The sequence below is a fragment of the Argopecten irradians genome, chromosome 7 (assembly GCF_041381155.1).
Source record: "Argopecten irradians isolate NY chromosome 7, Ai_NY, whole genome shotgun sequence".
Classification (NCBI taxonomy): Eukaryota; Metazoa; Mollusca; class Bivalvia; order Pectinida; family Pectinidae; genus Argopecten; species Argopecten irradians.
The window spans coordinates 15,333,450-15,344,394 of NC_091140.1; positions in this window are offsets into that span (position 1 = coordinate 15,333,450).

A 10,945-nucleotide genomic window follows, 5' to 3' on the forward strand; every position below is an offset into this window, starting at 1 on the left:
ATAGTAGATATAATACAGGTAGGGTTTAGTATGTTATATCATTGTTATAGTAGATATAATACAGGTAGGGTTTAGTACGTTATATCATTGTTATAGTAGATATAATACAGGTAGGGTTTAGTACGTTATATCATTGTTATAGTAGATATAATACAGGTAGGGTTTAGTATGTTATATCATTGTTATAGTAGATAAAATACAGGTAGGGTTTAGTAGTACATTGTTATAGTAGAATATAAATCAGGTGAGGGGGTTGTTATATAGTTTATAGTAGATATAATACAGGTAGGGTTTAGTACGTTATATCATTGTTATAGTAGATATAATACAGGTAGGGTATAGTATGTTATATCATTGTTATAGTAGATATAATACAGGTAGGGTATAGTACGTTATATCATTGTTATAGTAGATATAATACAGGTAGGGTTTAGTATGTTATATCATTGTTATAGTAGATATAATACAGGTAGGGTATAGTACGTTATATCATTGTTATAGTAGATATAATACAGGTAGGGTTTAGTACGTTATATCATTGTTATAGTAGATATAATACAGGTAGGGTTTAGTATGTTATATCATTGTTATAGTAGATATAATACAGGTAGGGTATAGTACGTTATATCATTGTTATAGTAGATATAATACAGGGTTTAGGTTATAGATAAAATATGTTATATCATTGTTATCGTAGATATAATACAGGTAGGGTTTTAGTAGTTGTTATATCATTGTTATAGTAGATATAATACAGGTAGGGTTTAGTATGTTATATCATTGTTATAGTAGATATAATACAGGTAGGGTTTTAGTATGTTATATCATTGTTATAGTAGATATAATACAGGTAGGGTTTAGTATGTTATATCATTGTTATAGTAGATATAATACAGGTAGGGTTTAGTATGTTATATCATTGTTATAGTAGATATAATACAGGTAGGGTATAGTATGTTATATCATTGTTATAGTAGATATAATACAGGTAGGGTTTAGTACGTTTTATATCAATTGTTATAGTAGATATAATACAGGTAGGGTATAGTATGCGTTTGTTTATCATTGTTTTAGTAGTTATAATACAGGTAGGGTTTAGTATGTTATATCATTGTTATAGTAGATATAATACAGGTAGGGTTTAGTACGTGTTATATCATTGTTATAGTAGATATAATACAGGTAGGGTTTTAGTATGTTATATCATTGTTATAGTAGATATAATTACAGGTAGGGTTTAGTACGTTATATCATTGTTATAGTAGATATAATACAGGTAGGGGTTTAGTATGTTTATATCATTGTTATAGTAGATATAATACAGGTAGGGTTTAGTATGTTATATCATTGTTATAGTAGATATAATACAGGTAGGGTTTAGTACGTTATATCATTGTTTATAGTAGATATAATACAGGTAGGGTATAGTATGTTATATCATTGTTATAGTAGATATAATACAGGTAGGGTTTAGTGTGTTATATCATTGTTATAGTAGATATAATACAGGTAGGGTTTAGTATGTTATATCATTGTTATAGTAGATATAATACAGGTAGGGTTTAGTACGTTATATCATTGTTATAGTAGATATAATACAGGTAGGGTATAGTACGTTATATCATTGTTATAGTAGATATAATACAGGTAGGGTTTAGTATGTTATATCATTGTTATAGTAGATATAATACAGGTAGGGTTTAGTATGTTATATCATTGTTATAGTAGATATAATACAGGTAGGGTATAGTATGTTATATCATTGTTATAGTAGATATAATACAGGTAGGGTTTAGTACGTTATATCATTGTTATAGTAGATATAATACAGGTAGGGTATAGTACGTTATATCATTGTTATAGTAGATATAATACAGGTAGGGTATAGTATGTTATATCATTGTTATAGTAGATATAATACAGGTAGGGTTTAGTAGTTATATCATTGTTATATAGTAGATATAATACAGGTAGGGTTTAGTACGTTATATCATTGTTATAGTAGATATAATACAGGTAGGGTTTAGTACGTTATATCATTGTTATAGTAGTTTATATATATAGTTATACAGGTAGGGTTTAGTATGTTATATCATTGTTATAGTAGATATAATACAGGTAGGGTTTAGTACGTTATATCATTGTTATAGTAGATATAATACAGGTAGGGTTTAGTATGTTATATCATTGTTATAGTAGATATAATACAGGTAGGGTTTAGTATGTTATATCATTGTTATAGTAGATATAATACAGGTAGGGTTATAGTACGTTATATCATTGTTATAGTAGATATAATACAGGTAGGGTTTAGTATGTTATATCATTGTTATAGTAGATATAATACAGGTAGGGTTTAGTATGTTATATCATTGTTATAGTAGATATAATACAGGTAGGGTTTAGTACGTTATATCAATGTTATAGTAGATATAATACAGGTAGGGTTTAGTACGTTATATCATTGTTATAGTAGATATAATACAGGTAGGGTTTAGTACGTTATATCATTGTTATAGTAGATATAATACAGGTAGGGTTTAGTACGTTATATCATTGTTATAGTAGATATAATACAGGTAGGGTATAGTATGTTATATCATTGTTATAGTAGATATAATACAGGTAGGGTTTAGTACGTTATATCATTGTTATAGTAGATATAATACAGGTAGGGTTTAGTACGTTATATCATTGTTATAGTAGATATAATACAGGTAGGGTTTAGTATGTTATATCATTGTTATAGTAGATATAATACAGGTAGGGTATAGTACGTTATATCATTGTTATAGTAGATATAATACAGGTAGGGTTTAGTATGTTATATCATTGTTATAGTAGATATAATACAGGTAGGGTATAGTATGTTATATCATTGTTATAGTAGATATAATACAGGTAGGGTATAGTATGTTATATCATTGTTATAGTAGATATAATACAGGTAGGGTTTAGTATGTTATATCATTGTTATAGTAGATATAATACAGGTAGGGTTTAGTATGTTATATCATTGTTATAGTAGATATAATACAGGTAGGGTTTAGTATGTTATATCATTGTTATAGTAGATATAAAACAGGTAGGGTATAGTACGTTATATCATTGTTATAGTAGATATAATACAGGTAGGGTTTAGTACGTTATATCATTGTTATAGTAGATATAATACAGGTAGGGTTTAGTATGTTATATCATTGTTATAGTAGATATAATACAGGTAGGGTATAGTACGTTATATCATTGTTATAGTAGATATAATACAGGTAGGGTTTAGTATGTTATATCATTGTTATAGTAGATATAATACAGGTAGGGTTTAGTACGTTATATCATTGTTATAGTAGATATAATACAGGTAGGGTATAGTATGTTATATCATTGTTATAGTAGATATAATACAGGTAGGGTTTAGTACGTTATATCATTGTTATAGTAGATATAATACAGGTAGGGTATAGTATGTTATATCATTGTTATAGTAGATATAATACAGGTAGGGTTTAGTATGTTATATCATTGTTATAGTAGATATAATACAGGTAGGGTTTAGTATGTTATATCATTGTTATAGTAGATATAATACAGGTAGGGTTTAGTACGTTATATCATTGTTATAGTAGATATAATACAGGTAGGGTTTAGTATGTTATATCATTGTTATAGTAGATATAATACAGGTAGGGTATAGTATGTTATATCATTGTTATAGTAGATATAATACAGGTAGGGTTTAGTACGTTATATCATTGTTATAGTAGATATAATACAGGTAGGGTATAGTATGTTATATCATTGTTATAGTAGATATAATACAGGTAGGGTTTAGTATGTTATATCATTGTTATAGTAGATATAATACAGGTAGGGTTTAGTACGTTATATCATTGTTATAGTAGATATAATACAGGTAGGGTATAGTACGTTATATCATTGTTATAGTAGATATAATACAGGTAGGGTTTAGTATGTTATATCATTGTTATAGTAGATATAATACAGGTAGGGTTTAGTACGTTATATCATTGTTATAGTAGATATAATACAGGTAGGGTTATAGTATGTTATATCATTGTTATAGTAGATATAATACAGGTAGGGTTTAGTATGTTATATCATTGTTATAGTAGATATAATACAGGTAGGGTTTAGTACGTTATATCATTGTTATAGTAGATATAATACAGGTTAGTACGTTATATCATTGTTATAGTAGATATAATACAGGTAGGGTTTAGTATGTTATATCATTGTTATAGTAGATATAATACAGGTAGGGTATAGTACGTTATATCATTGTTATAGTAGATATATATACAGGTAGGGTATAGTACGTTATATCATTGTTATAGTAGATATAATACAGGTAGGGTTTAGTATGTTATATCATTGTTATAGTAGATATAAAACAGGTAGGGTTTAGTATGTTATATATCATTGTTATAGTAGATATAATACAGGTAGGGTATAGTACGTTATATCATTGTTATAGTAGATATAATACAGGTAGGGTATAGTATGTTATATCATTGTTATAGTAGATATAATACAGGTAGGGTTTAGTATGTTATATCATTGTTATAGTAGATATAATACAGGTAGGGTTTAGTATGTTATATCATTGTTATAGTAGATATAATACAGGTAGGGTTTAGTACGTTATATCATTGTTATAGTAGATATAATACAGGTAGGGTTTAGTATGTTATATCATTGTTATAGTAGATATAATACAGGTAGGGTTTAGTACGTTATATCATTGTTATAGTAGATATAATACAGGTAGGGTTTAGTACGTTATATCATTGTTATAGTAGATATAATACAGGTAGGGTTTAGTACGTTATATCATTGTTATAGTAGATATAATACAGGTAGGGTTTAGTACGTTATATCATTGTTATAGTAGATATAATACAGGTAGGGTATAGTATGTTATATCATTGTTATAGTAGATATAATACAGGTAGGGTTTAGTATGTTATATCATTGTTATAGTAGATATAATACAGGTAGGGTTTAGTACGTTATATCATTGTTATAGTAGATATAATACAGGTAGGGTTTAGTATGTTATATCATTGTTATAGTAGATATAATACAGGTAGGGTTTAGTACGTTATATCATTGTTATAGTAGATATAATACAGGTAGGGTTTAGTATGTTATATCATTGTTATAGTAGATATAATACAGGTAGGGTATAGTGTGTTATATCATTGTTATAGTAGATATAATACAGGTAGGGTTTAGTATGTTATATCATTGTTATAGTAGATATAATACAGGTAGGGTTTAGTACGTTATATCATTGTTATAGTAGATATAATACAGGTAGGGTTTAGTATGTTATATCATTGTTATAGTAGTATAATACAGGTAGGGTTTAGTACGTTATATCATTGTTATAGTAGATATAATACAGGTAGGGTTTAGTATGTTATATCATTGTTATAGTAGATATAATACAGGTAGGGTATAGTATGTTATATCATTGTTATAGTAGATATAATACAGGTAGGGTATAGTACGTTATATCATTGTTATAGTAGATATAATACAGGTAGGGTTTAGTATGTTATATCATTGTTATAGTAGATATAATACAGGTAGGGTATAGTATGTTATATCATTGTTATAGTAGATATAATACAGGTAGGGTTTAGTATGTTATATCATTGTTATAGTAGATATAATACAGGTAGGGTTTAGTATGTTATATCATTGTTATAGTAGATATAATACAGGTAGGGTTTAGTATGTTATATCATTGTTATAGTAGATATAATACAGGTAGGGTATAGTACGTTATATCATTGTTATAGTAGATATAATACAGGTAGGGTATAGTACGTTATATCATTGTTATAGTAGATATAATACAGGTAGGGTTTAGTACGTTATATCATTGTTATAGTAGATATAATACAGGTAGGGTATAGTACGTTATATCATTGTTATAGTAGATATAATACAGGTAGGGTATAGTATGTTATATCATTGTTATAGTAGATATAATACAGGTAGGGTTTAGTACGTTATATCATTGTTATAGTAGATATAATACAGGTAGGGTTTAGTATGTTATATCATTGTTATAGTAGATAAAATACAGGTAGGGTTTAGTATGTTATATCATTGTTATAGTAGATATATTACAGGTAGGGTTTAGGTTATATCATTGTTATAGTAGATTAATATCATGTTATAGTAGATATAAACAGGTAGGGTTTAGTACGTTATATCATTGTTATAGTAGATATAATACAGGTAGGGTTTAGTATGTTATATCATTGTTATAGTAGATATAATTACAGGTAGGGTTTAGTATGTTATATCATTGTTATAGTAGATATAATACAGGTAGGGTTATAGTATGTTATATCATTGTTATAGTAGATATAATACAGGTAGGGTTTAGTATGTTATATCATTGTTATAGTAGATATAATACAGGTAGGGTATAGTACGTTATATCATTGTTATAGTAGATATAATACAGGTAGGGTTTAGTACGTTATATCATTGTTATAGTAGATATAATACAGGTAGGGTTTAGTATGTTATATCATTGTTATAGTAGATATAATACAGGTAGGGTTTAGTACGTTATATCATTGTTATAGTAGATATAATACAGGTAGGGTTTAGTATGTTATATCATTGTTATAGTAGATATAATACAGGTAGGGTTTAGTACGTTATATCATTGTTATAGTAGATATAATACAGGTAGGGTTTAGTATGTTATATCATTGTTATAGTAGATATAATACAGGTAGGGTTTAGTATGTTATATCATTGTTATAGTAGATTATATAATACAGGTAGGGTTTAGTATGTTATATCATTGTTATAGTAGATATAATACAGGTAGGGTTTAGTACGTTATATCATTGTTATAGTAGATATAATACAGGTAGGGTTTAGTATGTTATATCATTGTTATAGTAGATATAATACAGGTAGGGTTTAGTATGTTATATCATTGTTATAGTAGATATAATACAGGTAGGGTATAGTATGTTATATCATTGTTATAGTAGATATAATACAGGTAGGGTTTAGTACGTTATATCATTGTTATAGTAGATATAATACAGGTAGGGTTTAGTATGTTATATCATTGTTATAGTAGATATAATACAGGTAGGGTTTAGTACGTTATATCATTGTTATAGTAGATATAATACAGGTAGGGTTTAGTACGTTATATCATTGTTATAGTAGATATAATACAGGTAGGGTTTAATATGTTATATCATTGTTATAGTAGATATAATACAGGTAGGGTATAGTATGTTATATCATTGTTATAGTAGATATAATACAGGTAGGGTTTAGTATGTTATATCATTGTTATAGTAGATATAATACAGGTAGGGTTTAGTATGTTATATCATTGTTATAGTAGATATAATACAGGTAGGGTATAGTACGTTATATCATTGTTATAGTAGATATAATACAGGTAGGGTTTAGTATGTTATATCATTGTTATAGTAGATATAATACAGGTAGGGTATAGTATGTTATATCATTGTTATAGTAGATATTATACAGGTAGGGTATAGTATGTTATATCATTGTTATAGTAGATATAATACAGGTAGGGTTTAGTATGTTATATCATTGTTATAGTAGATATAATACAGGTAGGGTTTAGTATGTTATATCATTGTTATAGTAGATATAATACAGGTAGGGTATAGTACGTTATATCATTGTTATAGTAGATATAATACAGGTAGGGTTTAGTATGTTATATCATTGTTATAGTAGATATAATACAGGTAGGGTTTAGTACGTTATATCATTGTTATAGTAGATATAATACAGGTAGGGTATAGTATGTTATATCATTGTTATAGTAGATATAATACAGGTAGGGTTTAGTATGTTATATCATTGTTATAGTAGATATAATACAGGTAGGGTTTAGTACGTTATATCATTGTTATAGTAGATATAATACAGGTAGGGTATAGTATGTTATATCATTGTTATAGTAGATATAATACAGGTAGGGTATAGTACGTTATATCATTGTTATAGTAGATATAATACAGGTAGGGTATAGTACGTTATATCATTGTTATAGTAGATATAATACAGGTAGGGTTTAGTACGTTATATCATTGTTATAGTAGATATAATACAGGTAGGGTTTAGTATGTTATATCATTGTTATAGTAGATATAATACAGGTAGGGTTAGTACGTAATGTTATATCATTGTTATAGTAGATATAATACAGGTAGGGTTTAGTACGTTATATCATTGTTATAGTAGATATAATACAGGTAGGGTATAGTATGTTATATCATTGTTATAGTAGATATAATACAGGTAGGGTATAGTATGTTATATCATTGTTATAGTAGATATAATACAGGTAGGGTTTAGTACGTTATATCATTGTTATAGTAGATATAATACAGGTAGGGTTTAGTAGTTATATCATTGTTATAGTAGATATAATACAGGTAGGTTAGTATGTTATCATGTTATAGTAGATATAATACAGGTAGGGTTTAGTATGTTATATCATTGTTATAGTAGATATAATACAGGTAGGGTTTAGTACGTTATATCATTGTTATAGTAGATATAATACAGGTAGGGTTTAGTACGTTATATCATTGTTATAGTAGATATAATACAGGTAGGGTATAGTATGTTATATCATTGTTATAGTAGATATAATACAGGTAGGGTTTAGTATGTTATATCATTGTTATAGTAGATATAATACAGGTAGGGTTTAGTACGTTATATCATTGTTATAGTAGATATAATACAGGTAGGGTTTAGTATGTTATATCATTGTTATAGTAGATATAATACAGGTAGGGTTTAGTATGTTATATCATTGTTATAGTAGATATAATACAGGTAGGGTTTAGTACGTTATATCATTGTTATAGTAGATATAATACAGGTAGGGTTTAGTATGTTATATCATTGTTATAGTAGATATAATACAGGTAGGGTATAGTACGTTATATCATTGTTATAGTAGATATAATACAGGTAGGGTTTAGTATGTTATATCATTGTTATAGTAGATATATTACAGGTAGGGTTTAGTATGTTATATCATTGTTATAGTAGATATAATACAGGTAGGGTTTAGTACGTTATATCATTGTTATAGTAGATATAATACAGGTAGGGTTTAGTATGTTATATCATTGTTATAGTAGATATAATACAGGTAGGGTTTAGTACGTTATATCATTGTTATAGTAGATATAATACAGGTAGGGTATAGTACGTTATATCATTGTTATAGTAGATATAATACAGGTAGGGTATAGTACGTTATATCATTGTTATAGTAGATATAATACAGGTAGGGTATAGTACGTTATATCATTGTTATAGTAGATATAATACAGGTAGGGTTTAGTATGTTATATCATTGTTATAGTAGATATAATACAGGTAGGGTATAGTACGTCATATCATTGTTATAGTAGATATAATACAGGTAGGGTTTAGTATGTTATATCATTGTTATAGTAGATATAATACAGGTAGGGTATAGTACGTTATATCATTGTTATAGTAGATATAATACAGGTAGGGTTTAGTACGTTATATCATTGTTATAGTAGATATAATACAGGTAGGGTTTAGTACGTTATATCATTGTTATAGTAGATATAATACAGGTAGGGTTTAGTATGTTAATATCATTGTTATAGTAGAGATATAATACAGGTAGGGTTTAGTACGTTATATCATTGTTATAGTAGATATAATACAGGTAGGGTATAGTACGTCATATCATTGTTATAGTAGATATAATACAGATAGGGTTTAGTATGTTATATCATTGTTATAGTAGATATAATACAGGTAGGGTATAGTACGTTATATCATTGTTATAGTAGATATAATACAGGTAGGGTTTAGTACGTTATATCATTGTTATAGTAGATATAATACAGGTAGGGTTTAGTAGTAACGTTATATCATTGTTATAGTAGATATAATACAGGTAGGGTTTAGTAGTGTGTTATATCATTACGTTATAAACATTGTTATAGTAGATATAATACAGGTAGGGTTTAGTACGTTATATCATTGTTATAGTAGATATAATACAGGTAGGGTTTAGTACGTTATATCATTGTTATAGTAGATATAATACAGGTAGGGTATAGTACGTTATATCATTGTTATAGTAGATATAATACAGGTAGGGTTTAGTATGTTATATCATTGTTATAGTAGATATAATACAGGTAGGGTATAGTACGTTATATCATTGTTATAGTAGATATAATACAGGTAGGGTTTAGTATGTTATATCATTGTTATAGTAGATATAATACAGGTAGGGTATAGTAGTTATTTATTGTTATAGTAGATATAATACAGTAGTTTATAGTAGATATCATTGATTATAATAGATATAATACAGTGGTTTAGTACGTTTATATCATTGTTATAGTAGATATAATACAGGTAGGTTTTAGTATGTTTATCATTGTTATAGTAGATATAATACAGGTAGGGTTTAGTACGTTATATCATTGTTATAGTAGATATAATACAGGTAGGGTTTAGTATGTATATCATTGTTATAGTAGATATATAATACAGGTAGGGGGTTTAGTACGTTATATCTATTGTTATTGTAGATATAATACAGGTAGGGTTTTAGTATTGTTATATCATTGTTATAGTAGATATATAATACAGGTGTAGGGGTTTAGTATCGTTATATTTCCTGATAGCGATTCCACTGTCTATAGATGTGTACAAGGATCATATGTAATGATATATGAAAAAAAAAGTATTTCAAGTATCTCCTGTGGGTGCGGGGCGCGCAAGTGTGGGTGGTGGTTAGGGGTGGGTGGTTACGAAATATTGAGGACCTTTGCCCGCCCATTACGTTTCATCTTCCTACACCACATATATGGCGACAATA